This window comes from Microcebus murinus, chromosome 5 (assembly GCF_040939455.1).
Source record: "Microcebus murinus isolate Inina chromosome 5, M.murinus_Inina_mat1.0, whole genome shotgun sequence".
Classification (NCBI taxonomy): Eukaryota; Metazoa; Chordata; class Mammalia; order Primates; family Cheirogaleidae; genus Microcebus; species Microcebus murinus.
In genome coordinates, this window is record NC_134108.1 from 45042698 (window position 1) to 45067274 (window position 24577).

General features: G+C 36.3%; 1 pseudogene; it reads left to right on the forward strand.

Annotated features, from left to right (window-relative positions):
• Positions 1 to 19677: 19677 nt before the first annotated feature.
• LOC142871010 (dnaJ homolog subfamily A member 1-like) lies at positions 19678 to 20834 on the forward strand (annotated as a pseudogene).
• Positions 20835 to 24577: the final 3743 nt, after the last annotated feature.

Here is a 24577-nt window from a genome sequence, read left to right on the forward strand (position 1 = left end):
TGGTAGCTAAATGCAACTAGAGTGGATAAGATTCCCTAAGGGAAACATGTTAGAGGAGAAGCAAGGAGGACCAAGGATAGGATTCTAGAAATGTTAATATTTAAAGAGTTGGAAGACATAAAAAGGAATGAAATAATGTCATTTGCAGCAACTTGCATGGAACTGGAGAACATTATTCCAAGTGAGATATCTCAGGAATGATAAAAAATGCCACATGCTCTCACTAATAAGTGAGACCTAAACGATGGGTAAACATGGCCATAAAGTGGTGTAAAGGACAGTGGAAACTAAGGAGGGGGAGAAGGTTTAAAAACTTACCTATTAGATGTAATGTACATTATTCTGGTGTGGGGCACACGGAAAGCCCTGACTTCAGCATTATACAATTCAACCACGTAGCAAGAACACTTGCACACCCTAATATGCTGAAATAAAAATTATTTTTAAAAACATTTTTAAAAAAGAGTTTTAAAAAAGATGTTTACGGATGATGTTGAAGAAAAATAGTAGCCAGGTGAAAAAAGAAACATGAAAAAGTAGGGACTGAAAATTAGAGAAAAGAGTTTTAAAGGGTAGATGTGATCAATAGTAGCAACTGTAGGCTAATATGTTGCATGAGGCAGGGGAATACATGATTGGATATAAAAATTAAGAAGCCATGAGTGATTTTATCAAGGATAGTTTCAGAAGCACCCTGGGAAGTCCATGCAGCTAAAGCTTTTGCTGAATCAGATACAAACACTTCTTGCAGCACTGGGACTTATACTAGTGGCCATGGTATTCCCAAAGCCATAAAATATATGACCACAATTAGTGGGCAGAAGCAAATCTCCCTGGAAAAATCTTTGTACGCACACTACCATCCCAAAGGCTTTGACATAAAAGTGTTATCTGTCATCATCTACTCTACTGCATAAACCACCTAGGCCTCTCTGGAAGCCATTCAATCAAGACAAAGCTCCCTTCACTTTGATAAAGAGAAAGAGCAAACTACAAAGCTTATGTCTTCTGCCTACTACCATTTCCAAGCTCTGGCTTTATTGGCTTGACTTTTTATAATAATTTTCTTCTCTTTTCTCTTCTCCAAGACTCATTCTTCATGCCTAAAAGAATGTACCAACATGACACCAAAGCTTCTAAATCAACATGAAAGTTATAGTGATAAAAGGACTAATCTTATTTTGCTCTTCCTCTTGCTTTCCATTTATATTTCTCATTCCAAAAGACATCCCAAGCACCCTCCTTGTTTCAGCAATTTGTATCAGTAAGTTCCCATCATTTCTTCCCACTAGCAAAGCACTTGACAAAGGGAGGGATAGTTTGGGGACTACCTAATGTGTTAAAAGCCCAACAGAAGTCTAAGAACCACCCTGCAGCTTCAAGTGTCACTTGGTAGAGAGGAAAATTCTCCTGCTTTGTCAGAAAGCCATGATGCTAAAGATGGGACAAAAGAAAAACTGTTCCATTGGATGGACTCCCTGCTCTATTTTAATTTAGCACAGAGGCAGAAACAATGCTATATATCCATCCAATTTCACTTTATAGTGTCTTCCAAGGATACAATGATGACTACATACCCAGCTAGCTATCTCACATCTAGGTAAGGCCATGTTTCCATTCTGGCCAATGAAATGCCAACATCAGCTATGTGGCTTGAGATTGACCCCCTGCTATGGTAAAGGGGAGTTCTTATGTAAAATATAGTAGACATACAAGAGTCCAGAAGCCTGGTTTGAATCAGCTGAGATACCACGTGGAGAACAGTCATCATTAAATATCTCCCAACTTGCAATCAGGCTTTTTATGAGCTCCAAACTTTTGTTGCTTTTAGCTATAAGATTTGAAGTTTAATTTGTTACTACACAGCATAGTCTTTCCTATGTTGATTAATACATGCATCATACAATTATAGACCTAAAAGAGATTATTTTCCCCAATTTCTGCTTTTTATACATCAAACCAAGGCCTAATGAGTCTGTGTAACATGTCCAATAGTACCAAATCATTGAGTGACACAGAGAAGCCTAGATCATTGCTCTCTTGATATTTGGTCCACTGTTCCCTCTTTTATAACCAAGATTATAATATAAGGTATTAGGAAAAAAATGGCAAATATTTTGATAACCTGCCTTTACTGACATTTTAGAAAAATAAGCACATTTATATATATGCACACAATAAATAAATAAATATTATTAAATAAATGTGTGTGCATAAATGCAGAAATATCTCAGTGACTAATACAGATACAAGAGTGACATGAGAGTGACTGATAAGTGAAACAGGAATTATGCCCCTTCCCATCCCACCAGATTCTGTGTGTTGTATTTAAGTTTTTCACCCTGCCCCTCAAAGTAATCAAACATTGAAGCGATGTAGTTAAGTATGAAGGGGGAAAGAAGAATAGTTTCTTCCACAAAAGCAATAGGATGAGGAAAGTGTTCAAAACTGACAAGATAGAGCATTCGAGGGTGGAAGAAGGAGATTAGTGTGACTAGAAATGAGTAGATAATGATGATGGCTAAGATCAAGCAAGCAAGCTGGTCCTTACGTATTCATGAGTTCATATGCTCTGTGGGAGGAGGGTAATTTTCACAAGGAGAATAAGTTGATAGTCTTTAGGAATTCTTTATTAGTACTATCTGCTATGGGTTAGGAAAAAGACAAAATAGTGTGAAGAGAATTGCTGTCTGTTACATAAGACTGAGGGAGTCTCTTGAATTCCTCAGAGAAAAGCGGTGATGAAAACAATGTCACTCTAACTCATGTTTTCCCTCGTGGTTAATTCGCCATTATGATAAATTATCTCCCACCTTTGTGCCTATATGTCTCTGAATGAGGCTTTCCCTTTTGTGGTGTTTTAATCTCCTTTCTTGATAAAGTGCCTTAGATTCAAATGGCCCTCTGTTCTGACCTATCATTCTATGCATGACAGAATCATGCATAAAGCATTTCCTCCCACCAGTTAGCAATAGTCATATCCTCCCTATGCCTCCATGGTACTTTCAACATATATTCACTACATGTTACTTCATTTCGATTTAGTATGATTCATTTGTATAAGCACCTCCTATTCAACTATTATATAAGTGTTTTAAGGTAAAGATTGCTTCATATCTGCCTATATTCCCAGCACTGACACCGGTTAAGGTCCAAATTTTGTTTGTTTCAATAAATAAATGGGTGAATTGCTATGGAAGTAATTATTTGATAGTAAGGGAAAGGATCCTACAGATGTTAATAAATTACATGTATAGAAGGTTAGAAAGCTAGAATCAAAGCTTTGCTGATTATGAGTTTGACATATGCCCCTCTTTCAAGGAAGTCTGGCTAACAAACATCCTTCCTCGTTCTAGGAGGAACACTTTTTCAAATACATACGAACACCCATTCTTGGCTTAAGAAATAAGAAGTAAAAACCAGACCCTGTGTAGAAATCAGAAACCAGAGCAAGACCCACAAAGATGGCAGCTGATAAATTCTTCTCCATAAGAAAGGAGAGAATGCCCTCTACAAATAACCCAGCCAGCTTCAGGTCACCACATCTTCAATGGGTGGAAACATATCAAACTCAGAGTGAAAAGAGGGGATCATTCTGGAGTACAGAATTTGCCTAAATCCTGAGCAGAGAGTACATATAAAGGGAGAGGAAAATTAGGAAGCCTGAACAACCCCAAAGACAGCATCTGATGGGACTCCCTGTGGCTTGCTTGCTAGTTAAGTGTTAATGAGAAACCTGGGAGTACACCCCAGGTACTATGAGAAAGACTTCTCTGCCCCCCACTTCCCTATCCTCAAGCATCATAGCAGGGACAGTTAACAGGGTGTTTGTAATATGGTTTAAATCCCCCAAATGAGAGTGACTTTCTGAAGACTAAACTGTGGTGATGGACCTGACTTTTTCCTCATGCTTCCTGTAACTTGCTCTGCTTCCTAAAACTCAATTCTCTGGGTTGACCTTGCTTAGCTTGTATTATATTTTAGATAAGCCCATCTATTAATAATTTACTCATTTCTCATTTATATTATGTTATGTTTGTTTTCTTAAGGAAGTAAGAGTATTGATTTTAATTCCTATATCATGAAGCAAATTATTTCTGACCTCTGTATGTACAGAAGATATGCACTTAAGCTGCAACTCTTGCTACTCATAAAATACCCTACTGAATCATGAATATTAAAACAAATAACTTTCCATCTTGAGGCCAAGAGTATATATTGCCATGGAGAAAAAACTAAGGTCATTTAATTTTAGGTAAAAAAAATAATAATAATTGAGTTATGCAGAAGTCGGGCAAGGTTTAAGGAAGACTGTAAGAGCTTACTATAAAAAAATCTAAACATTATTGCCATAATTGTAATGCTATAGGAGAAAATATGTTCAGAATTGTGTCATTCCATTCAAATTAAAGATAGTATATTTTCCTCAGGAAGTGAGTTGCTTCTCCAGTGATCACTAATCATTGCCTTACCTTCCAGGATATGAATTTTTCCTGTTCATCTACTACTCTATTGAAATATGTGAGGTCTTAACCTTGGAATGGCTTTACACCATACACAAACACGTACACCTCTCCTATGATATAATCAAAATTTCCAAAGGCTAATTTTTTTCCCAGCTCACTATATAAGTATCCTTTATATTTTTATATGTATGTGATATTACTACTTTTTCCTTCCAAAATCAAGAGTTTTCTGAATTGTATGAAATTGACCCTTCCTAAAATGTTTCAGCTAGATGTAGAAGGAAGTATGGGTGAGCTCTCCCCTTGAGAAAAGGAAAGGAAGAATGATGTGGGAAGGGGGAGGGTTTTCTCTCCTAGAATCTCTGTGAAAGTAAAAGTTTTAGAGCGATTAATGACAGGGTTGATGTGCAATAGAGTCCAAAGTCATGGTATTTCTTTTTTTGAGAGAGTCTCACTCTGTTGCCTGGACCAGAGTGCCGAGGCGTCAGCCTAGCTCACAGCAACCTCAAACTCCTGGGCTCAAGTGATCCTCCTGCCTCAGCTTCCAGAGTAGCTGGGACTACAGGCATGTGACACCATGCCCAGCTAAATTTTTCTATATATTTTATAGGATAAATTTAGTTGTCCAGCTAATTTCTTTCTATTTTTAGTAGAGATGGGGTCTCGCTCTTGCTCAGGCTGGTCTCAAACTCCTGAGCTCAAATGATCCTCCCACCTCAGCCTCCCAGAGTGCTAGGATTACAGGCATGAGCCACTGCACCTGGCTGCAAACTCACAGCATTTCTTTGACTCTTTGTTCTTATGGTAACACAAGCAAAAACATATGCACAGTTATAGCTTTCAAACCTGTATTAACTTCAGGGTGATGAAAAGTCTCTTTACTTGGGGATGACTATCATCATTACCCTCCTTACTGCTTCCCTAAATGTTACAGGACACACTGACTTCAGCCTTCTATATTCACTTATCCTATGGTCAATCCCAATTTGCCAGGTTGTTTCATCTTTTCCAATTGTTTTGGAATTGCTCTTTTCTTCTCAATAATACTGTTAACTCCATGAGGACATAATGTCTTTTGCATGCACCAAAAAAACCCCTCCAGCACTGAATATGACTTTTTATATTCCAAGCTTCCACACAGTGCCTAGCGTATAGCAAATGTGCATTGTGTTTAGCTAATTAATCCCAATACCTGAGGAATGATTAATATTATTTATCTAGAATATAAAGATAGTATTCGCATTTCAATAAACAGTAAGAAGATAATTTTGCTCTTAATCTTCTTTAAAGTTATCACAATAGAGCTCTAGAAGGGAAAATAATCTATCGCATGTCATTTTGCATTAAAAAATTCACAAAGGATAATCTAAACCTCTGGGACAAGTGTAGGTTTACCTGGCTTCCCTCCTGCTCCAATTTAAAAAACATTACTCAGCAACCACAAAATATAAAAGAACAATAAAATATCATGATTTGTAATTTCTTGGCATGATTCTGTAATGTGCAGTTTTATACATTCATCCAGTTGGTCATTAAGGCAATTTTTTTATAATAGCTAATTGTTTTTAATCATTATTTAGATCTGAGTAATAGGCTTCAATTTCTTGTATCCTTAAAAAATTGAGATAAGGCATTGATGAACATGTTTCCAAATGTTATTGTAGTTAGTCTTATAAAAAACTTCATTTCACAGATATATAAGAAAAAATCAATATGTAGTGAAAATAAGGTATACCATTAATATTTAGATGCAACAAATTGCATTTTCTCAGTATCAAAATGCTTGACAAATGCTTGGTTCATTTTATATTATCAATATTAGTTTTTTATTTCCTAGAGGTGAAATTATACATAGAATTATGTCATAATCAAATAGGATAAGGAAAATATATTAAGTGTGGGCTGTGAAGGAAAATCTTTTATGTGCTTGTGATCCACCTCCATTTAGATTTATTGATGTATAATAGATATCAAGTAACTCTAAATGGTTGTCTAGTGGTAATAATTACATTTTGGGGCCATACTTTATCAAGTTGATTCTATACATAAGAATTTTACTACCCAACTGACAATGCTATAATGGGCTCTTCTCTTTTAACTGATGATATTCTATTAAATACCATGATCAAACTTTTAGCACTTCTTGAAATCAAATAAAAGGCATTTTGCAAAATTAACATTTCATGTATAGTTAGCATTTCAGAGATATGATTAATTCTTGAGACAGAGAGAAATCAAGGAATAATATTTAGTAGTTGTTTTGCTTTCAATCCATCAAGTTTTCTAGATAAATATAACACTGACCTGAAAAAGTAAATTTTCATATGACTTCTGTAATCTCTAATACTTCATTCCATGTGTGAATTTATATAGATTCTATCTCCCCATGTAGGATCAAAGTTGATGTCCAACAGAATCTCTTGTGTTCCCCACATTAAATTCACACCACATGCCTCCACCAGCTTTTGTGTAATTAAACTTTCTATTCTTGACACTCAAGCAGAAATCATTGAAAATGTAATGGTAACTGTTGTATGGATGAAAAAGGCCTATTTGTTACCATTCATTATGCCAACTCAGCCATGATAAATTAACAGAAATGGTGCATTCTCCATATTTGTAGTGCAACTCCCCTTTAGCTCATGGTCTGAACACTGAGAAACGGTGCTCTGTAGGGAAATAGCATGCATAATGCGGGAATACTTAATAGCACTTTGCAGTCTGGAGCCAGAATGGCCCAGATCTGACTCATCTCCATGTCAAGCTTGTTTGGCATTTAGCTAATGTGTAATTTTGTTTTGACATGAATCACTGAAACTTAAACATGTTAAACTAAATATTTGAACTCTACATAAAACCTTTTTTGAAAATCTAAAGTATATATTTAAAGCCTTTTAAAAAGTGCCTTAGCTAAACATAAAATAATTACACATAATAGTCTCAAAGATTCCCAACTTTTCTCTTTTGAAGGGGTAGACTATTCTGGGCCAATTGATGTTTTGCTTTAAATGAAAGAAAAATTCTTTCAGTATGAACTCATATCCTCAGAATGGGGTGATGTAAAAGCTCAGTATTTATCAGATAAGCCAGAAATTCAGGTTATCGGTGACAGAGGATTTGGGGTCCATAAACACCACAGGTCAAATGTTTGCGTTATCTGGGTAGATACTGCCTTTTTTTAAGACCACTTAAAACTGAATAGAGGAATTCAAAAAAAAAATTAAAAGAGTAGTGAGTTTTTTAGAAAGAGTTGGGTTTTTAAAAACATTATTAAACATGATCTTTCAGATGTTATTAACATCTTAAATTGATGATCTGGAGAGAATAGTTGTGATATTAAACCTTAGATTCAGCATATATAGCCATGCACTGAACAGTACAGGATAGAAACCAACTCTAAGTGAAGACATCCTGGGTCTAGCCAAGGGACGCTCTTCCAACAAGTACTTCACCCAAAATTCAGGCATTTTAAAACTTCCAAACGTTATAAAAGACTTCACCTTATTTCCTGCATTTTAGGAAAGTATACTGTGGGTACTAGTAGAGCCTCTCAGTACTGAGATCAAATGGTATCCTTTATAACCTGATCCCAACCTGTCTCTCTTCCAAATGGGTTTCCTAAAACTGTCTCTTAACTCAAATTTGGAAACAGCAAAAAAAAAAAAAAAAAAAAGTTATAACAACCTATGACCAAATTATTGAAGAAAGTTCAACTTACCAAATGAAACTAACATGAAATATAAAAGGCAATATTAGAATATTTATAAAGACAATGGAGCTCAATCAAAAATACTACTCCAAATCATAACAAAATAAAGTAATCTAAGTCACTATTTGGGTAATGCATCAATACAGAAAAAATATAAATAGGTTAATTTATTATTTTGCCCTAGTAACAAAAGGAGATGGAGTAGCCTGCAACAGTGTTACCAAACACAGAGTCATGGCCCTCCCAGCCAGAGTTAAAGAAATCAGCAAGTAGAATGGCATGAAAGAATGAAAACCTTTTCCCCTGACAGCTGCTACATCCCCTCCAGCAGAGCTTATTTAAAAAAATAATAAAATGCCCTTTTGCACTACATTGACCTGTTCCATGAATAGGTTGACCAGGTGCAAGCTACCAGATGTGACTTTCTGTGGTTTCTAAGCCTCAGGAGGCCATTTATCTCTTCAATTAGATAGGACTCAATGCTAACAAGAGGTGTGGCAAAGCCAGCATTTTATTATTAAGGTCTGTAGATTTGATAAGATTTTATATTCTCCAATAGGAAGAGCACTCTAAATGTGTTATTTCTCTTCATTATATCACAATTATATCATAAAACAGACATCTCAATATTTGTGCAATCGTATGCCCATGTTCATAAAGCCATTTCTGATAGCCTAGATTATCTTATACTCTAGCAAAATGCCATTTTCACCCATTTTACTTTGGATAGATTTTTTTAATGATTCAAAAATATGTTGATGACTTATGCAAAGACTTCAAGAAACTCGAAGAAACAGTTGACAAAGCTCAAGTATCTAGTGGGGTTTTACTGGAGAACTTCAAAACATTGAAAGAACGCTCTTCTACTCTCAACACTTCCCTCACTAAAGCTCAGGCCTTATCTCATGCTTTGTGGCTATTTCCCAAGAAAATTGCACGTACTTCCCTCTTTTTGAGGAAACTTGAGGAAACTCTACTCCCACCTTTCTAAGTTTTAGCCCCTGATGGTCAATTCATCAATTGCCATAAAACTTTAACAACAACAAAAGAAATTAGCCATCTACATAAGTTCATGAAGGTTATCCAAATACTAACAGTACAGAAACTGAACTTCAGTACATGGTTTATGCTGAGATTTTTCAAAAAGAATTTACAATGCATTCATATAAAGAACAACTCAATAAAAGCCACCTCCTAGGTGAGATATTTTAATATTAATATTCTAATACACAAAACTTCTAATTGATAACAGCAAATTATATTTGCAAATTATACATGTGAATTAATAATCTATATTAGGGATTAATTGTCTTGTTGCCATGAGGTTAAAGTTTCACAAGCTTCCTTTAATACCAGGTCAGCTACAGTAACAGCAGAAGTTGTTGAGAGCTCACTATGTATCAGGCATTGTCTTAAGTGTTGATTTTTCAGTAACCCTGTGAGACAAATTCCATGATCGTCCTCATTTAGTAGAGGAGAGACCTGAAGTAACTTCTCCACTTCCAAGAGCCTGCAAGGGGGAAGCAGGGTTTGAGTTTAGGCGGTCTGACTGCAGAGCTCATACACTGAAATCTTGCCTGGAAACCAGTACCACCTGAGCGAGACATTTCTGTGCCCTCCAGCTTCTGTGGCTCCCTTCTCTCCAGTGTTGCCTCCACAGAAATATTTAACAGCTCCATACTCCTGGTACTCCCTTGATAGAGTTCTGTCCACATAAAACTGAAGATAATGGAGGCCAAAGCCCTCGATGTTTGAAAGCTATGATATAAGAAAAGGTAATTGGATTGTTTATTTTATGGGTATAATGCTTTAACTTGTATTCTGCAATAAAATACAGAATTTTATTAATCCACACCTCACTAATCTCCTATGGAGATAACCAACTAAAAGATATGTAATTAAGAAATGTCACCTTTTTTTTCGAAGAATTCTTTAGAGCCTTATTTGTAAGTTAGGCAAATCCAGGTTTTTTCTTTTTTTAAGAGTTATTCATTTCTGGTTTTAGTAATTAAATTTATTATGTTACCAAAGAAGCTTATACTTATGGTATAGTATAAAACAATCAGGGCCTTTTGTGAAGTGTAGTTTTTATGAACTTAGTTTTATTACATGTTAAAATCCATTTACATCTTAGCTAAAAATATTAACTCTCCTTGAAATTACTGAAACTCCATTTCTCAAATAGTTTCTCAGGCAAAGTTCTCACTACTTTCCCTCCATCATTCCAAATGAATGAAGTTTTAACGTGTTCACATTTATGGGACTACATATAAAAATAATAATAAACACCAACTTTTGAAGTTTTCTTCTTTTTAATTTTGTGGAGCCTGCTTAGAGAAATAAATATGTAAAGATACAAATTTACGGCCCTTGATTCAGCAGCAATCCTTCCCCCAAGTTGATGGAAGAAGCCTACAAATGCCCATAGCCATATAAAACTTTTACTGCAGGCATTGCAAACACCACCAGATTTTTGTCACTTATTTTTAGGAGGGAAATTTCTATGTTGAACAATAGGAAATACTGAATAGCTAGATTTGATTGAGGCTAATTTTTCATATTTTAAATATGATAATGATAGGTTAGAGAACTCACAAAAATTTGACACAGGACAAATAGTGTTAATTTTTGAGAGGGAGAAAGACAACTTATCTTTAAAGCTAATATTTACTGAGAACTTACTATGAGCTAATCCCTACATTAAGCACTTTACATTGAATGTTCATAATAACCTGTAAGATGAGCCCTCTGATTATGCCCAAGCAGAAGAGAAACTGGCACTCTAAGCTGGGTCTGCTAGGGTCTCAGCAAAGAATGATGCTGCTGTTGTAGTCTAGCCCACCCTTCAGAACTATGTGCCACTGAGCTCTGTTTTCTGAGAAGCGCCTATGGAACATGATTAGCATCTGATCTTTGTTCACACCCTACAGTAGCATCAGGCTCTAGGTGGTATTTCCAGTGACTTGGTGGCGAGGAGGTGTACCTGCCAGTTCTAGATGCCCTTGAGTGATATGAGCAGCATTGCACTGGGCCTTGGCCAGAGATGTCAGCTCAGGGACTACAGGGAAGTCTTTCATTCTGTTCCAATAGCCTGTTCATTTACTGGTGGCAAAGACAACATCTAAAACCCTTGCTTGACATGCTTACCCCTTTTCAGACCTCAATTGTTTGGGGAGAAATTTCAAAACAAAATTTCTCATATGTCATATAAGAATAGTATGTTCTTATTTCCAAATTTTAAATCTACCTGAAGGCATATTACCTGTTGGTGACTAAGATTTCCCTGCACATTCATCTCCTACTGTCTCATAACTTCTCTCTTCCCACCACTTCTATTTTCTTTCCGTTTTTCCTTCTTCTGTTCTCTTCCTTTCTTATATTTTCCCCTTATCTCATCTATTTGGAGGAGGAAGAGAAAGGAGGGGAGGAAGCAATGAAAAGGGGAAAAAAGAAGTTGTGGTGAAGCATTCATGCTTAGCACTTATTTTATATGTGAAATATGTTTGTGCCCATATCACTTTTTGGATACTTGCTTCCTGGTTTTGAAAGTCTTTAAATTAAATTCCTTACAATTGCACATTTGTATGGGGGTAACTCTCTTTTCTTTAAATTTTTAATGCCTCAAGCAGAGAACTTCTGGATACATGACTTGCTAAATGTGTGACTTTGTATAAGTAATAGCGTCTTTTGCATTTTCAGCTTCATCGTTAGTCCTATAGAGAATGATACCTGTTTCACCAACTGGACAGGTAGGCTCTGAAGATGAGATGAAACAGTAAGAAGGAAACATTGAGGAAAGACTAATTCTCATGAAGGAATTCTAGTTACACCATAATATTTCTGCTTCTTTCTCAGTCCTTTCTCTATTTTCTTACTGCCTTTCTCATCTACTGTTCTAGCAATGCCTCATTATTTACATATCAATGAATAAGGCTTTCCACCAGAAACTAATGGATTTTCCACCAAACTAAACCATGGAAAATAATTTTTTTAGCTTTCATCATTTTAAATGGAGTATTTTATAAACAAGAATTACTCATATCCTGCCTGTTTAGACATGGTTTATTAAACATAATTTATGTTTCCTTTGATTCAGAATTATCATCACTATAAACACTAAATATGTAATGTCTTCCCCCATAAATTGTTGACACCTACCCCATGGGGCCATTAGTATATACTGCCTCAATTATTTGAACCTAATTCTGTTGTCGTATTCATATCTTAATCTACCATCTAACTTATGTTTCATAGTTTTTGTTCCCAAATAACTCTGTATTCCCTGATAATATGGACTATTCATTTAACTACTTGTTCCAGTGCCTAGCATGGTGTCCATATTATAATATGAATTTAGTAAACACTATCTGAAGTTGTACAGTTCAGTAATAACTTGAGAATACATTCATTTCTAGTGGAGAAGGAAGTACTTACCACAAGCCTGTTACTTTACATAAATTTAATCTTCGCAACTGGATAAAGAAGGTAACATTATTGTCTCCATTTTATTTTGTTTTCTATTTGTTTTTTCTTTTTTGAGACAAGGTCTTGCTCTGTCTCCAAATTGAGAGTTCAGTGGCATCATCATACTCACTGCATCATACTCTCACTGCAACCTCAAACTCTTGGGCTAAAGTGATCCTCCTGCCTCCTGTATCAGGGTCTGCAGACATGTACCACCATGCCTGGCTAATTATGTTACTTTTTGAAAAGATAGGGTCTCTCTATGTTGCTCAGACTGGTCTCAAAATCCTGGCCTCCAGTGATCCTCCTACCTCAGCCTCCCAAAGTGCCACTACCACTCCATTTTAGAAATGACAAAACTGAGGCTCAGAGAACTCAAATCCCTCCCAACCTCATACCTATAACTTGCAACAGGAGACCTATAACTTGAGCCTAAACCTGTCTTATTTCAAAATCCACTCGCTTCTTATCATAACACATTCCACATATACTCACTGTGATACTGAATGGGCCGGCCATCTGCTTTTTGGTTTGAGAGGAAGTTTGTCGGCTTTTACAATTTTTCTGCCACCTGTCTCAAAGTCACCTGTCACCTCTTTGGCTATCATTTCTCGCATGCCCTCTTCCACCTGGCATTTTACTGTCCTGGTCTGCAATTGATTTAGAAACTCCTAAGCATGCTTGTTAGACTTGTTTAAAAGTAGGAATAAAACATTCTCTGTAACAACATAAGTAAGGATTACAAGTGGTTGTCAAGCTGCATGCTGACCCCGGCGGATCAGACATAGCTGCCTGGATTGCCAAGTTGAGGCTTCTGAAGCAATATCCATGGCTCTGCAGGAATGAGCGCCCACAGGGAATAGCGATGTCTGGCATGGTTGAAAAAAGGGAAAGTGGTGCCACACTTCTGGGGCCTAGAGAGTTTTCATTGAGTAAATTGCATGAAGATTACTGTGTGGTCTTGGCATCATCTATCTACATTTTCAGATGTGTTTTTTTCTTTTTTTGTTCCTTCATTCTTAGCTAGGCTATATATAGTTAAGGAGGATAGATAAATGACTTCTGGATAACCAACATGTTTATAATGGTCTTTTTATTTCTCTTCCCTCTTACTTTATTTTTATTGGCCCATGCTCTGTGGTTTAGGTCTTAGGTGTGGCAGCATCACACATGGCACCCACTGGCTTTATCTAGGTCATTGAGAGCACACAGGAAAACCTGTGCAAACCTCTGGTACCGATTATACAGCTGCAAGTGAGTAAGGAAATTAGCAAACAAACAAATGACTACAGTTGGCATAAGAGATTTTTTACAGAAATATTGAATGTGTGAAGATTTAATTACACATGGCCCCTAACATCCACTGGCCTACTGATATTAACTCCAAACTTCACCTCTGCACCATTCTTTCTACTGTCCACAGAACTGATGACATTTCTGGGCCTCCTTTGCTACTGATCTTGTCTTTGTTACTTCTGCTCCATATACATTTTCCTTTGCTTGCTTTTCCCTTCTCTCTGTCTTTTTTCTCTCTTATCTTGTTGGACCCCTATCATATCATCTGAGCTTCTTAGCTTCTACATGGAAAGACTGACCTTTTGTGTGCATCACCATCAAGCCAGAAGATTTCTTCCCTCTTGCTATCAGATTAATATTTTTTCATATTTATTACACATTGAAAAGATATTTTGGCTACATTGGTTTAAATATACTATATTATCAAAATTAACTTTACTGTTTTCTTTTTGCTTTTTAAAATAGCTAGGATATTTTAAATTATGTATATCATTCACATTTGTGGCTTATACTATATTTTTTTGCATAGCATTGGTATAAGGTCTTATCCTCTCAAATTAGGTTCAATGAGAAGTAATAGAAAACTCCCAAATAACCTATAATGCTTACTAAAGATAAATATTTATCGATTCCTCCACAATAGACCAATAGTAGACAGGGCAGACAGGGCCATTCTATGATCATCAACTCTCAGGCTCCTTTTATAATTCTATTCTACCATCAAAGCATGCTGCCTCATGATCCAAGATAGCTGCTAAAGCTTCAACCAGAATAACCACATTCCAAGCAGCAGGAAGGAGAAAGGAACTCATTAAGAATACATTCTGTGGCTACATCCAAGGTTGAAAAGAAAGAGGAGAAGGTCCTCACCAGTTGGTAGTGACAAGAATGGTGGTACCTGGGTGGTTAAACTTCACAAAATGCCTAGATATTATCCAACTGAAGATGCGCCTCGAAAGCTATTGAGCTTAATGATAGCAAAAAGCCCCTTATTCAACATGTGAGGAAACTGCGAGATAGCATCACTCCCGGCTACATTCTAATCATCCTCACAGGGCACCACGGAGGCAAGAGGGTGGTTTTCCTGAAGCAACTGGGCAGTGGCTTGTGACTTGTGACTGGACCTCTGACCCTCAATTGAGTTCCTCTGCGAAGGAAATATGTCATTGCCACCTCCACAAAAATTGATATCGGCACCATGAAAATCCCTAAACATTCTACCGATGCTTACTTCAAGAAGAAGAAGCTGCGGGAGCCCAGACACCAGTGGGATGAGATCTTCCACACAGTAAAAAAGAAATATGAGATTACAGAACAGGGCGAAGTGGATGAGAAAGCTGTGGACTCCCAAATTTTACCAAAAATCAAAGCTATTCCTCAGCTCCAGGGCTACCTGTGATCTGTTTTTGCCTGGACAAATGGAGTTTATCCTCACAGATTGGTACTCTAAATTTTTACAAAGAACCTAATTAAATAACTGAAAAATTAAAAAAAAAATAAGAATACATTCTGTGTGCAGCCTTCTATAACCAACTTCTAGCATCATCTCTGACAGGCAATAACCAGCTTTGGCCAACATATGAGCCACCCCTGTAAAATATGGGGGAGAAGGGAACTAACCAATGTGCTCTGGTACCATTTTAGTTATTTTGTCCCCATAAATACAAGAGAGGTTGGACAGTAAAGACTTTATTCCTAACAGTCAAGTGCACAGCTAAAAACCAGGAGTTATTTTTAGGATGACCATTTGTCCCAGTTTTCTTGAAAGTCTGTTTTGTATGTGTTGTCTTGGCATAATTATTAATAGCTCCCCCTTTCTCTCTCTCAAGTGTCCTAGTTTGGATGATAAATTATATGGTCACCCTTGTTACGGTACCAAGAAAAAAGAGAGAAACAGATGATAGGATGGACAATTCACCCTGCCAGAGGTCCCTGAGAAATCACTTAAGAAATCCTTGGCAGGTGGGTGTCTCCTCCAGCCCAGCCCGCCGTTATTCTGAAGCTGTCCTCTTAGAGGTTACTTGGGACCTCCACATGGACAAATTAAAGGACTTTTCTCATTCTTCTTTTCATTTATTCACTCACTTAAAATATTTATGGTGCAATTCCATGTGCCAGGTACCTTGCATTTGGGGCATGTGGAGGTCAAACAGAATTCAATACTATTAATCCCATACTATTCCAATTTTCCATTATAATGAAGTAATAGGAGTTTAGATTCTCTGAATTGTCTGGATTCCGAGATTTCTGCTTCTCCCTCTGAATACTTCTCTAAGTACCTTTCTGTCTTTTTCTGGTTCCAGAAAATTCTAGTCCACTGTTCTCCAAAATGTCTTCAATGTATTACAAGTTCTTTAAGAGAGTTCCACAGTCAAGTTCCACTTGGAAACGCAGCATTATTAAATTTATAATGAAAGTTAGTACCTTAAAAGCTTTGAGAAGTAACACAATAGAAATTTCTATTTAACTCCTCTAATCTGAACTGGTTTGGAGGTTAATGCCATCTAATATTTAATGCAGCATCCCTCTGAACTGCTCCTTTAGACCCAGAAGTGGGAGGACATTATAAGGCTCTTGATCCTTGCCTCCTCCCTCTACATTCTGCTTCCTGATGCTCACATTTGTTCTGTTTTTACCTCCAAGGAGATGACACCTAAGGGACCTTCTCTAGCCTTTTCCTCATTTTCCAAACTAACTAAATGGACATCTCTGCTCGAGTTAAACATTGTAATGTTAAACTTAACCTAAAATTGAATTTGCCTTCTTGTCCAAAATCAAGTCTCCCCTGATGCATCCCTATTTTTGGAATAGTACTACCCATGCTAGACATATTGTTTATCTATTTGTTTTTGGTTTGGTTTTTTTGGTGGGGAGGGGATTTTTAGTGAGGGCAGAGGAAGGGGTTTGGAGGCAGATTGAGCAGCATTGCAACTTCACTTATATTTTTGGAAAAAAAAAATATCTTTTGTGTGCAGTTTGGGTGAGAAGTTGTGCATTGCCAACAGCTTCTGGGCAGGCCAGGCTTGAGCATGTGACTTGGGTTCAGCCAGCAAGCCTCCCATGGGTACTCTGAATCTTAAATTACTAGAATAGAGATAAAAGAATGGTTAAAATTCATTCATAGTGCAGCACTGTTCTGTGACAATAGTGGCCTTGAACTGGTCACTCCAGATGATTCTGACATGACGTGATCTAAAGTTTGAGAATCATTGAATCACATCTTTCTCATACATTGGCTTTTGTGGAAAAATTTGATAGTTATCCTACCTAAAATTAACTTTTCCTTTTCTGGAGTCCCAGAACCCTTAATATTTATACCACTCATGCTGAACCTGTCCCATGTTGCTTTGCAGTTACTTAAGTAGTTATTTTATTTCTGCAACTAGTTTCTAAGCTTCTAGAAAGCAGGGTGATATAAATCATCATAACTTACATACAGTAATAACTCATTTAATGAATAAATTAATATTCACTAGTAACAAATTAATTGCTTCTGATATAGAAACTTCTCTATTTTCTATAAAAAGAACATTAATTTAGTTCACCTCTATTCAAGAGTTTATAAGGCAGTGATCCTCAATTCTTTAGATGTTAAACTCACCTAGAGAGCTATAGCAAATACTGATGCTCAGATTGGAACACCAGAGATTCTTGTTTAATTGATTTGGGGTGCAGCAATCTGATCATTGTTATTTTAAAAGTTCCTACATGGTTGTATGTTGTAGGCAAGGTTGTGTATCATTCTGATATTCAAAGTGTAGTCCAAAGTCCAGCAGGAGTAGTTCACCCAGGAACTTCTGAATGTGCATTTTAACAAGATTCCAGGTGATTCATGTGTACTTTAAAGTATGAGAATCACTTGGTTTAGAGCATTGATGTCTAACAGAAATATAATACAAGCTGCATATGTAATTTAAAATTTTCTAGGAGTCATATTTTAAAAGGTTTTTAAAAAGTAAAAATAATTTCAATAATACATTTTATTTAAACCAATGTATCCAAAATATCATTTCAACAAATTAATATAAAATTATTAATGTGATATTTTACAGTATTTTTTTGCACTAAGTCTTTGAAACCCAGTGTGTATTTTATACTTACAGCACATCTCAAATCAGACTAATCACATTTCCAGTGTTTCATAGCCACATGTGGCTAGGGGCTGCCAAATTAGACAGCACATACCTAGAGCTTACTGAGCTTTCCATCTCTGACATCACCTATCACTTTCCTTAAGGAACTTTTCATCAACCAATCAAACCACGATTCACTTTTCTGTCTTTCACTGTTATCCCCACTGCTTCACAAAGCCTGCAAAGCCCTCTGTTCCCACCTGGTCTAGGTTCCATTTTTTAATTTAAACCCAGTCCAATTTTATAGCTATTTGGCAAAACCTTCCTAAAGTGGTTCCAGATTACAATCATTAGTTGCTCCTTTAGATTTTATACTGTAAGCTCATACATTCTCACCTATTATGGAAGATGATAAAGGATAGTTTTAGAAGGCAAAACATGGAATGTAATTAGAATTGTAAAACATGCTGTCCTTCTTAATAAAAATAAAATGTAGACTTCAGAAAGTTGATATTGAAAGGCAAATTCTCTAATGAGGAGTAACAACCTTCCTAGAAATGCTCAAGCAATCTGCATTATTCTACTCCTGGAGATCTTCCATGGCTATCCTTGCCTACCCTCCTCCACCCCATAATGCTGGAACTAAATAATTGATGCTCCACATTCAAGTGGGAGCAACCACTCTTCTCTTGATTGCTCCAAAATTTAACTGAGACAAAAATGCAATAGTCAAGAAATACTTTATTAATAGGCTGAAGACAATAAAAACAGAAATCATCAGAGTCCAGATTTAGAAAATCTGGCTGGTTTCTATATGGGCAAGACTACCCATTCACAGGGGCTGGCATGGAGAATCAGGAAAGAGTTTGCCAAGTTCTTCCCTTTCTTGTCTCTCTCTACATGGTGACATTATATTTAGCCTACCAACCTAGCACTTCCTAGACATCAGGAGTTTAGGAACAGGAGTTGGTCTAGACTTGCACCTTCCAATACTGTAGCCACTAGCCCCATGTGGGTGTAGAATACTGGAAATGTGTGTAGTATACATTGAGATGTACCATATATATAAAATATATACCAGATTTCAAGACTTATTATGTATGTGTTTTCCACTACTGCTATAAAAATTCTCACAAATTTAGTTGCTTAAAACCCCCATTTTTTTACATTTATTATTATCACACAGTTCTGGCTCAATTGAGTCTTCTATTTAGAGTCTCACAAGCCAAAATCAAGGTGCCCATGGGGCTTCACTCTTTTCTGGAGGCTCTAGAGATGAATCTTCTTCCAAGCTCATTCAGGTTGTTGGCTGAATTTAGCTCCTGTGATTGTAGTGCAAGAGTCTTTTTCCCTTTTGGTCAACCAGAAGCTTCTCTCAATTCCTTAAGGACACCTGTATTCTTTGTCACACCATCCCCGCCATCTTCAAACCAACAAGGACATATTTAATCATTATTTTTTGAATCTCTCTGACTCCTCCTTCTGTCACATCTCCTCTGCTTCTAGACTGAGCAAGTCCTCAATTTTTAAGGACTCATGTGAGAAACTTTCCAGAATGCTCAGTGAGAGGTGGAGGAGTGGTGGCTGCCCAAACTCCTTCCTGCTTCCCTATACCAGCCTCACTCAACTTGCTAGCTATAGAAAGTGGTGAAAGAAACCACTTACTAAAATGTTCTGGGGGTCCAACCAGTGCCACTCAGGAAGAACTGAAAAGGCTTATAGGAAACTGGCATTGAAGTACCACTCTGATAAGAATCCAAATGAAGGTGAGAAATTTAATCAGATACCTCAAGCTTATGAAGTGCTCTCTGATGCAAAAAATATGGAATTACTTGACAAAGGAGGAGAACAGATCATTAAAAAGAATAGACTAGGTATCAGTTTTGGCTCCCCCATGGGAATCTTTGAAATATTTTTTGAAGGAAGAGGAGGGATGAGGAAAGAAAGAAGAGGTAACATCTTGTACATCAGCGTGCAATAACCTTAGAAGATTTATATAATGATACAACAAGAAAACCAGCTCCACAAAAGAATGTGATTTGTGACAAATGTGAAGGCCAAGGTGATAAGAAAGGAGCAGTAGCTAGCTGCCTGAGGTCCTTGAATGCAAACAAGAATTCATAGATAGGACCTGAAATGGTTGAAGAAATTGAGTTTGTATGCATGAAGTGTCAAGGCAATGGGGAACAGATCAGTCCTAAAGGCAGATGTAAGAGCAGCAGTGGAAGGCAGACAATTCGAGAGAAGATTCTACAGGTTCATATTGACGAAGGCAAGAAAGATGACCAGAAGATATCATTTCATGGTGAAGGAGGCCAAGAACCAAGACTGGAGCCAAGAGATATTATCATTATTTTAGATCAGAAGGACCACACTGTTCCTACTTGAAAAGAAGACCTTTTCATGTGTATGAACATAAAATTTGGTAGAATCATTACATGGCTTCCAAAAGCCAATATCCACTTTTTAGGACTGAAAGAATCATAGTCATCACCTTGCATCCCTCAGGTCAGATTGTCAAGCATGGAGATATCTGATGTGTGCTAACTGAAGGCCTGCAAATTTATTGTGGATCATAAACAGGGTCACCTTATCATCAAATTTAAGGTAAACTTTCCTGAGACTGGCTCTCTCTCTCCTGATAAACTCTCTTTATTAGAAAAACTCCTACCTGAGAGGAAGTAAGTAGAAAAAAACAATGAAATGGATCAGGTACATCTGGTGGACATTGATCCAAATCAGAAAAGATGGTGCCATTACAGTGAAGAAGTCTGTAAGGATGATGAACTTCATCCCAGAGGTGGCAATGAGTGTCAAACCTCTTAATGGTGCCAGCGAATAACACTGCTGGCATTTTATATGCAGTAGTGAATGAGTAAAGGACTATAATCATAATATGTTCACTTCTTGCTATTGTTTTTGTTTCAATATTCAACAGTAGTAGTGTTATAAAACTTAAATGAAAATAAATGGAAATATAAAAGCTCTGACTTTTACCCTGTATATATGTTGACTTCAGTGTGCAAGATGAAGTTTAATACCTGTAAAAACTACTTAAAAAAAGTTCCCCAGGTATTTGTTAAGTCATTGTATCTTGTAATTGATTTCAGCTATGTATGTGTACAAGCTTAGCTTGAAATGTTAGATGTATGCATTTATTTCCATGTATGATCCTTCATTGCTAAACTATGAAATTAATTAAAACTCTGTACAGTTGACTGTCCATATCCTTGGGTTCCAGGCATTCAATCAAACCCAGGTCTAAAATATTCAGGAACAAAACTCAATAAAAATTATCACTACAACAATAAAATGTATTAAATAATATGAATAAAAAGTACAGTATAACAACTATTTACATAGCATTTACATTATATTAGGTGTTATTAGAAATGATTTAAAGTATACTGGACAAAATGCATAGGTCATATGCAAATACTATGCCATTTTATATAAGGGACTTGATCATACATGGATTTTGGTACCCAAGGGGGTCCTGAGACCAATCCACCAAAGATATGGAGTGACTACTGTATTTAACTGAAAATCAGAGAAAGGAAAAAAAAAAACTTAAATTGTAGAGAAGTGTTGGGCTATGTAATTATTTGTAGTAAGTGGAACTCATTGTGATGCTCTTCATTTACCTTATTACTTCAATTGTTACTTGAAGATGGCATAATATATAATTTATCTTGTGGTATCAGTGATAGAAATGATCATATATAGTTGATATGTCATATATATTATACAATACATGTATAACAAATGTAGATTCTATATATATAAAACTATGTTGATCAGTTCTGGTTATATTCATTTTTTCCTTTTCTTTGGACCATGATAAGCCCCTGAGTAGTAACTTCCAGGGCTGAGTTAAACTTAACTTAGAAGTTATAAGTGAAGAGAGAAGAGACTGTTACATGGGAGAGAAGTAATTTGCATGTGTAAAATGGGAAGGCATTTCTTAAGTATGTCTACAGGGTTACTGTGAATCATTTGATTTATACTGCAAAGTAACTGTAATTTAATGTTGGGAGTATCAAAAATTGTGATGAGTAGCTTTAATTGTATGTTTAAAAGTCATCCTATGTTCACATGCTTAAATCTGGATATCAGAATTATGTATAATATATGAATATTTTCTTCTTATATTGATTATAATGATTTTTCAATATGTATCACTACAGACTTTTTTTTAACCTTCAGATCAAAGAATTGGCTTTTCACTAATTAAGTATATAACTTTTCTGAATAATAAAAAAAATACTGTTTGTTTTTAAAAAGCCCTCATAATTAGATTGGGCCCTTTCAGACAATTCAGGAAAATCTTCCTAATTTTGAAGTCTGTAGCCTTAATTACATCTGCAAAGTCTCTTTCTCCACGTAATATAGCACATTTACAGCTTCTAGAGATTAGAACATGGACATCTTTGGGGAGCCATTCTACCTATCGTAGTACAGGAAAAATAATATAAACTATTTCATTATGCTTATACTGTATTATGCTTATACAGTATAATGCTTATACTGATCACATGCTGAAATAATATTTTGGATATATTAGGTTAAATAAAATATGTTATTAAAATTTATTTCATCTGTTTCTTACCAGTTTTTTAATGAGCTCCTAGAATGTTTAAAATTATGTATGTGGCTCCTATTTGTGCCTTGCATTACACTTCTATTGGCCAGCACTAGTGTAGACCTAGAGAGAGGTCAAATTCTTTTTACCATCCTCATAGTTTCTGACATTCAATCTGTGGACCCACCTCCTCCATGAGAAATGCTTCCCTTATAATCAGGGGTGGCCTTACACTTTAGGTCTCCCACAACTAAAGACAGTATAGTATAATACAAAATCCATAACTTTTATACAAGAAATACTCAAAAATCGTGATGGAACATGGAGATGTGGGTACAGGGGCTCACTTCCTTACAAGGGAAGGACCCCTGGTCAACCCTATCTATAATTGATTACTGGTAATCCCAATGATTACTGTCCTGGCACCATGAGAGCAGAGGTTTCTTTTAGATGTCTTTTGGTTTCTAGTGGTTGGCACATAGAAGGGTCCTTTCAATGAATATTTGCTAAACCAACTGAATCTAGACGTCAGTGCTTAACTGGTTAAAATAAAAAAGAATAGACTTTGGAAAGTAAGTCAGCTACCCTCTATTTCTTAATAATGATAAACATTTGCATACTTTACTGAGAGGACAGCTTCCGTTTGGAACTGTGTACCAATACTTAATGGTTGCATCTTTATGAGACAAGAGAGTGTGATGATGCTCAAGAAAAAAAAATATATTTCACCAAAATGACCACTCTAATTAACCAAATGTTTTCATTGCTTTGTATTTTATTTGGCTTTGGTGACTAAAGCAAACCAAAAAAACTGTGACTATTTTCAAAATTGTATTTCAAATAGATTTTTTTTGGACCTGCCACTTTGGTGTTTAGTGTTTGGTGTTTCATTCGATCTTTATTTGTTTAATTTAGCACAATACTGAAAGATTTCTACTAAAATGTTAGGTCCTACCACTTTCTGTGCTTCACCTAGCAAAAAAGCCAGGTCATTTCTAGGAGTTGAAAAGCAGCACAAAAAAAGTTCACGTACCCTTATCTAATCCTCCAACCCTAGGCAAACTAAAAGCCCTTTCCAGGGCTTTGCTTCACAGTTTCTGGAACTGTACCTGCTTCCAGCCCCAGATGTGATCTTGCACAAGGTAGGCAGAATCACTGTGACAATCTCACAGTCTATCAGCTACAGAGCTAAGGATTCTCTGAGGAGAAGTTAGGATTGCTGAGAAAGCACAGGCTGCTGAATGTTCCTCTCCTGCCAGACATAAACCTGATGCAAGACAGAATTATGAGAAACCAGATTCATCATACCCATCCTCCCTTTCAGTAATCTGGCAGGTACAAAAGAAGGACTGAATACCAATAAAAAGATAATATAAATAAACATTTTTTTTAAAATTTACTAATTAAAAGGACTGATAGATGGAGTGATGCATTCTTCAAAATCTATTGTCATGCCTTTGTGGACTTTATTGCTTATCAGCAGTTTTCCCCTTCAGGAAAAACAGAACAGCAACATTTGTTCAGAATAAAGCAAATTGTGTTTCTTCCTTTCTTATTACTTTTATTGTTTGAGGTTTCTTTTAGACTATAATGTGGCATTGTGATTTTGAGATGGGAAAAAAAATTCCTTGTCTTTCAAACATAAGAATGTGATTGTGTGCTATTGTTGCCAACAATGAGCTAAAGAGGTTAATGGATCACATATCTGGCAAACAGCCATCTTTCCTCCTGCTCAATATATTACACAATATGCATTTTGTTGTTGCTGCTGAGCTTAAGATTTTGTCTGAGTAGTTGGTAAATAAGTTTACTTAGATTTAAGTTATCTCTTTCTAGAACTCAACAGCTTTGTCATTCAGGCTGTATCCTGAAATTTAAAAAGCGCAGTTTAAGGTCTGAGCCATGACCTTTCGAGGTGATGGGGAGTGAGCCTGGAGAAGGAGGTGGGGCTGGCTGTTGAATGAAAATCTGGAAATATTGTGCCTTG